The following is a 7,816-nucleotide window of genomic DNA, read 5'->3' as shown; positions in this document are numbered from 1 at the left end:
TTTAAAATGTGCTTGCCCTTAAGAAAACAATTAAGCTTGTGAGCAAAGATTTTAGAGTGGATATTAGAGTAGCAAAGTACTGGTAATAGTCTAAATTTCTAACAACAGAAGTTCCATGAATATTTAGACATTGCAATTGATGAGCATTTACTCAAACCAGGTCACAAAACAATATGTACAACATGGGTCCAATCAAGGGTATGACCTGAAGCATTGCTTTCATTAAGAATTTCTTGTGATCAGGAACTCTAAAAAGGAAACTTGATTTACTCCCACATAAAAATATAGATATATAGGTAAAGGTACACATACATGTAGAAAAGGTCTATAGACCATGGCTTTAACGCAATAGTTTTATGTGTAAGTGCTGCTTTTGAGTGGGTTTTTTGTTTTGTTTATTTGTATTTCTAGAGAGATATATTGCTTTTATATTAGGAAAAAAAGCCCTCAAAATTTAGAGAAACAGTGTGATGAATCTAGGAAAACAGAACAAATACAGCACAATAGGTAAGTAAGCAGTGACCTATATTTTGCTCGACATTTCTAAGAATTCTAACCCCTTTATTTCACTTTCCACAAATAACACTGATTCACTGTGTGACTTTCGGCAGGTTCTTCCCCTCTGACCCCCAGTTTTCCACGTGTAAAATGCACGAGTTGGGCTAGATCGGGGATGGCAAAGACCTTGATCTTGAGTGTCAGCTCGTATCATTGCCAGATACTGCCTGGACCACCTCTGTGATGAGAGGGAATGTTTGAAAGCAGGCTAGAGCTAACAATGTCTGTCATGGACACAAGCATGAGGAATGACATAGGAGGGCCATGCAGTTCCTATACATAGACTAGATAACTTTAAGGTCTCTCAGGACTCTATGAGCCTGGGGCATCTTCCAGCAAAAATATTCATCTGAGTTTGGAAAGCCACAGGGGTTGGGGGTACCTAACCCCATGTATTCACTTCCATCTTATTTTATGGGGCCCAAGACATAATTTGGGTTTTATTGAAGAAGAAAATAATCATGGCCTTTGTGTCTCCATTGTATTTGCATCCAACACCTTCCATCCCAAGAACAAGGAATAAATCTGCAGCTGTTGTTTCAACGTCTTCAATCCGAAATAATTTGAAAACCACAGCTGTTAGAGGCATAAACCTGACTCTGGCTTTGTCCTTGGTCCATGTCTCATGTTTCACGGAATTCTCTAAAAGCCACACCTCTGGGAGTTGAGTCAGAGAAGGCCACTTCTGTCAATCATCACCCTCCCAGGATCAGAAGTGCTGAGTGCTTATTCCCAAGGGGACTTTCCAGTATGAAGTAGAGCCCGTTCCTGTGGAACCAAGCTCCTGAGAGGGGTGCTGATGTTCCTAAAGTCATACGATGGGTTCAACTACCACCCCGCTTTTCCCACTAGCAAGCAGACATGGATAATACGGTAAACATCAGCATCTGGCTGCCAGCAGGTTGGCTATTTGGAGGAGGGGGCAGACTGGAGGGCTTTACTGCATCTCAAGTTAACCACACTAATCTACCCTAGCTTCCACAGAGAACAGCAGGCTATATTCAGGGATCTCAGCAACAGCTGTGCCTTCCAAACCAAGATGCTGTTCAGAAAGATGATCCGAATGTAGGCTACGTGTTTCAGCAGGAGTTGGTGGGACTTTCCTACTCAAATGGCCTTTTGTGTACTTCTAGAAGATGGGGCATTAACCTCACACGTGGCTGACCCATGATGGATGACTTGGCATTCTCAATTTACATTTGGCTGGTGGTCAGAACTGAACTGTCAAAATGCCTGGGTATCTGATGGACAGTGCCTGGCTTGTTCAGACTTGTTTCTGATGAAGTGGGTGGATCCTGCGGCTTTTGCTCCAGCCAGATTTGATAAGCTAAACAAGGCTGGACTGTTACAAAGGCTGACTTCAGTGTTCCCCTTAGGGCAGCAGAATTCAGTGTCCTGAATCAGTGGCTTCTATTATCAACTTCATTTATATTCAGCATCTTTACCTACTTCTGGGTCTTCACTGACATTTACCCACTTGTTGCAAGTGTGGTTCTGCCCAAGACTGGGGCATCAGGAGCACACGGCCTGTGCTCACGTTGCTTCTACTCAGCTCCATAAAGTCACCTGCTGGGGTCTTGTTGCCTTTGTAGTAAGACACTTTGCAAGTGCAAAGTGCTTCCGGATTCATCAGTGCTCTGGATCATCTTCTCGGGGCAAGGGGAGTCAGAAGTTGACCTGCTCTACTCCTATTTTTCACGGGCCTGCGCCATTATATGAGAAAGTTCAACACTCCCAGGCTGGAGCTAGGAGGGGTTTCACCGCCTCCCTTCTCCTTCAAACTAGAGTGGAGAAGGGGCTACTAAAGACTTTAGAATGATTCAAACATCTTGGCTCCCAACAAAAATTGTGAAGGAAACTCGGGCCAGCCCAGTACACTGACTCCTTGAGTACAACAAGGATATCACATGGAAGAAGCTAAGCTAAGTAGAAGTCTCACAAGAAGTAATGAACCCAGAATCTGGGCATCATAAACCTAACAAAGGGTACAAGGAAATGATCCTAGACAGTCTCCTCCATCCTGGCAGCCCTTTACTCCATGTGGGTGCTGAGACTGACGTGTGGGCAGCTCCCCCATGAAGAAAGGGTGCCTGGGGTGAGGGTGGAGGGTGGCTGCATCTGCCATCACGGACCCCGGATTCTATAGGAGGTCTTTGCCCTGGTCACTGGCTTAGGCCACAGTAAAGCAAAGTAAGAGTAACCTCATGAGAGTGAGATATACTTTCACTTACCCTTAAACCCAGCCAGCCTTTATGCCATGGCCTAGTTCAGAGTTATCAAGAGAGCGTCTTAGAACATTGGGGAGGGTATGTGCTATGGTGAGCGCCGTGAATTGTGTAAGACTGATGAATCACAGACCCGTACCCCTGAAACAAATAATACATTATATGTTAATTAAAAAAAAGAAAGAAAGAAAGAGCCTCTTAGAAAGTTTAACTCCTTGGAACCTTCTCAAAGGTCATTTATTTTGAGCTCTGGCTCTACATTTACTTATAGGAATCTATTCTAAAGAAAGGAATTTGTTTTGGCTAAAAGGCTGCTGTCTCAGTGCTGATAATCACAATACATGCAAGAAACAATTTAAATTGCAATAGTAAGTGATTGGTTAAAGAAATTATTCTGTATCTATATGAGGAAACCATTCAAAGTGGTATTCTAGATTAGTACCTCCTGGTGTAAGAACAACCCACCACCTAAGAAATATTCTGATCAAAGCTTTAAATCTAACTACTAATTGATAGAAAATTTAGGGGGCAAAGGAACATGCTAAATGACATCAAGATGATACAATCAGCAAGATTCATAATGTAAGCACTCTACAAAACAAACCTAGCTTCTTCTTTAACAAAAAACAAAACAAACAAAATGACACTAGGAATACATAAAGAAAAAGAGACTTAGGAAATATCTGAAACAAATGCAGTAAGTAGACCTTGCTTAAAGCCTGTTTGAAACATGTAATTACAACAACAACGAAAAAAAGTCATTTACGAGACAATTGGGAAAGCTGAACACTGGATATTTGATGGTACTCATGAATGATTGCAATTAGCTAAAAGACTCCTAATCTTGGGGACCTGGGTGGCACAGTCAGTTGAGCATCCGACTCTTGGTTTTGGCTCAGATTGTGATCTCAGGGTTCTGAGATCGAGCCCCACATCATGCTCTGAGCTCAGTGTGGAGCCTGCTTCGGATTCTCTCTCCCTTTGCTCCTCCCACTCGTGCTTTCTCTTTCTCTCTCAAACAAATAAATCTTTTAAAAAAAGAGAATCCATGAGAGACTATAGACTCTGGGAAACAAACTGAGGGCTTCAGATGGGAGGGGGGTGGGAGACTGGGATAGGCCGGTGATGGGTATTAAGGAGGGCACATATTGCATGGAGCACTGGGTGTTATACACAAACAATGAATCATGGAACACTACATCAAAAACTAAGGACGTACTGTATGGTGACTAATATAACATAGTAAAAAATTATTATAAAAAAAAGAGAATCCTAATCTTTTAGAGATATATACTGAAATATTTATGGATAAAATAACATATTTCCAATTTGCTTTTAAAAAATCAATTGAGTAAAGGGAGTAGTGGGTATACAATTGGTAATCGTTGAATGTGGGCAATAGGTACAGGAAGTTTATTATAATGCTATTTTTGTATAATTTGAAATTATCATAATAAAAAGTTTTAGAAAGCATGGTGTAGAGGAAAATCTAGTGGCACAGAGAAGTGTTTACGATATATTTTTAAAAAGAGAGAGTCTACAAGGGGTTTGTATCTTAAATTTCATGATGATCTCGTTTTTGTAACTGTGTGGGTATACGTATGAAAGAATCTGCAGAAATACACGAACCAAAATGATTAATGAACTATGATTAATTATGAATGACTGGATTACAGTAATTTGTACTTTCTTATGGTGTTTACTACCATAAGTTTTTTCCAATAATCCTTGTTACTCTTACAAACAGAAAATAACAACAAATCTATTTACAATTAGAAAGAAAATACACGCATAACTATATTTGCACAGAAGAAGTTACGGAAGGATAGTACTTATGAAAGAATTTCGGGCTTTCCTGTGTTTTCCTAATTCATGCAAAAGAGTACGGTTTGTTTGTAAAAAGAAATTTAGAACATATAAACTTCAGCTTTATATTAAGACATTTTAAGAAAATGTCTGAATCCTTCATAACTAGAAGTTTATGATTCTATGTCTGTACAAAGTTGAACTTCTCCCTGGCAGACCTGAGTTCTGCTCTTCCAACAGGGAGGAACTGCTTGATGTGAGACAAGTCAATGGCCGTTCTCTGGGTCTCAGTTTCTTCACCTTGTGTTTTTCATGAAACTCAAAGGAGAAAACAAAGTGTTCTGATTGGCTTTATACAAATGTCAGGAGGTGGAAGTGGCTAGTACCCTCCCAACAATTATACCATCACATCTTAAGGAGCAAAAGAAGCCAACACTGGGGCAGGTGGACACCTGAGTAAGACAAATTTATTTCCCTCCCAATCATTTTCTTAGGATTGGCCTTGTTCTAGCAACTTGGAGGTGCCCCAGAGACATTATAAAACAGAGTGGGGAGGGGGAAGCTGTGTGCTGTTGCTAAAAGGGAAGAGGGAAACACCAGGATACAACTACTGCTCATAATATGCCCCCAACATTGTGTACAATCATTAATCCTCCAAAAAATCCTATGAGGTATATATAATTATTATTCTTATTGTTCAGAAAATAGGTTCAGAGAGCTAAAGTTACTTTCCCAATGTCACACAGTTCCAGGATGATGGAACAGGACTCTTTTCTAGTTATGTCTGATCCCAATACTTACAGAAATTCTTAAACACTATTCTATACAGCATCACTAGAGGTAAAAAATGTACATTGTGAAGAGTATTCACTGAGTTTCAAGATATGGACTGGCTCCTTGCACCACATGAAGGGGCCTTTTTATATGTCCCTGTGTTTGTCCCGACTAATATGTAAGAAATAAAAACCCACACCATGGGGAAAGAAATGCTTGAACTAGCTAACTGGCTCAAGGACCAGTGTAGGTGGGTATGAAGCTAAGCTCTGTGATTAATGGAACCAAAGACTCAATGACTCAATGTCTGGATTCTCTTTCTGTCTTCCTGCCTCTGCTTCTGTGTTGGCATCATTTGCTCCTACCAGAGATGAGCCTGACCTGGAGAGAGGAAACATGGCCATGGGCAGCTCCAAAGTCACTTCTTAGAGAATCATTTTCGATGAGGGAAGCAAAGTTGTCTCACCATGTCCACTTAGAAAAATCCTCGTGAAGGTCCTGACTGGCCTGTTGAAGAGCGCAACCTACCCTGGCCCCAACACTGCATCCAACATACTGCTGTGATTGCCTGCCCCAGAGAGAGCCTCTTGGCTGCAAAGGATCCCCAAAAGAACAAATGGGGAGTGATATTCCCAAGAGGGAAAATGTGGAAGACCTCATTGTGCTCTGGAAAGTGGTGACAAAATTAGGGATGAGTTGATGGCCCCTTTAATCTTGCAGCTTCCTTTTATGTTTTTCTTTTACCCTAAGCTAGCTCAGGCTTCCATATCTGGTGGAAGAAAGTTCCATCAGTCTGCGAGTTCCAGTCGAGGTAGATTTTATTCCAGAATTGTCAGCAAGGGCAACATGGTGAAGCAGGAAGAGTGTTGAGTTTGGAGGCAGAGAGACTTGAGTTCAACTGTCAACTCTTTTGCTCACTTGCTGGGTTGCCTTGGATAAGTCATTTCACTTCTTTAAGTCTCCAGATTTTTCACTGATTAAATAAAGATGATAATACCTATTTACAAGCTTCTTGTGAGGATTAAGTGAGATAATCACATAAAATACCAGAGACAGTTGCACGTAGCAGGTGATCCACAAAGTATAGCTTATATTTAATTAATTCAACAAATGTATACTGAGCATGTAATACACTGCAAGGCACAGTGCTGGGCATCAGGGATCATGAATCAAGGAAGAAAGACAATGCTTCTGTTCTCTTGGAGCTTCTCACAACAGGGGTTGGTGAGGAGAAAATAAACAAGGAAACAAACAGGATAGCTACAGATGGTGATAACTACTTTGAAAAAAATGAAATTGTTTCCATGCTTATATTTATTATTGGTATAAAAACCCTCTGTTCAATCTCTCTCCATGCCTTTATCTATGTGTTGGGACCCATTCTCAAGGAGTTCAACATTTATAGTAAGCTTGAACTTGGAAAGGCATTAAGCTATTCGCTCCTAAGTGACATGAAGAGGAAAGGAAAATGGACTGTTGATGGGAGGAAAATCCTGACACTCTCCTCCAGGATGTCCAAGTGCCATTTTGTCAACCAGTGCCCAGTGGGCTTCAGAATCACCTGGGGGAGGCTTTAAAAGGTACAGTGCCCAGTTCCCATCCTCAAATGTTCAAATTCTGGCGGTCTGGGGTGTTTAAGCTTTGGGGTTTTTTTTTCCTTTTAGTTTTTTTATGGGCAATCAGATGAGAAGCACTCTTGTCAGCCAGTCTATGAATTCCATCAGTCACTGAGGCTGAGAGTACAGAGCTGTGCCTATTGCTCTGCTGGTCACCATATTTTTATGTATCCAGTTTCTAGGATATTTGACTCCATTGGCCCTCAAGGAGTTTAGAATCCAGCAGGATATATGAACAAAGGTGTTGTGGGGGAAAAAGCAGGAATAACTTAGTCTGTGAGGGTTAGAGAAGACTTTATGGAAGGGAAGAATCCTGGATAAGTTAGAATTCGGTTCAGCTGCACATGACAGAAAACATAAAATTATAGTGGGTTAAACTAGATAGAAATTTCTTTTTCTGTCATATAAAGATCTTGAGGAAAGTAATCCTGTGCTGGTATGGTGGTTTAGATTTCTCTCTTGTTTTTTCACCATTCTCAGCATGAGGCCTATACAGTCTGAGATGATTGCTCAGATTCCAGCCCTCAGTTCTGTATTCCCCTGAGCAAGAAGGACAAAGAAGCAAAGAAGGGCATAACCTCTCCATTTAAGGGTACATTCTGGAAGTTGCACATGAAAATTCCTTTGACATTTTATAGTCCAGAACTTGGGTACATTCAAGAAATGAAGCATATCTAAAAATACAGAATTCTATTACCAAAAAAGAAAAGGAAAGCATTGGGGAGACAACTGGAAGATCTCTAAGCTGAGATATGAAGAATGATCAGCCATTAGGGAGGGTAAGTCACAGAGTAGACTCAAGAAGAGCGGACTAGTGTGTCTCCTTCAGCAGGATGG

Source organism: Ursus maritimus, unplaced genomic scaffold (genome assembly GCF_017311325.1).
Source record: "Ursus maritimus isolate PB19 unplaced genomic scaffold, ASM1731132v1 scaffold_15, whole genome shotgun sequence".
Lineage (NCBI taxonomy): Eukaryota > Metazoa > Chordata > Mammalia > Carnivora > Ursidae > Ursus > Ursus maritimus.
This window is presented reverse-complemented; position numbering follows the sequence as displayed.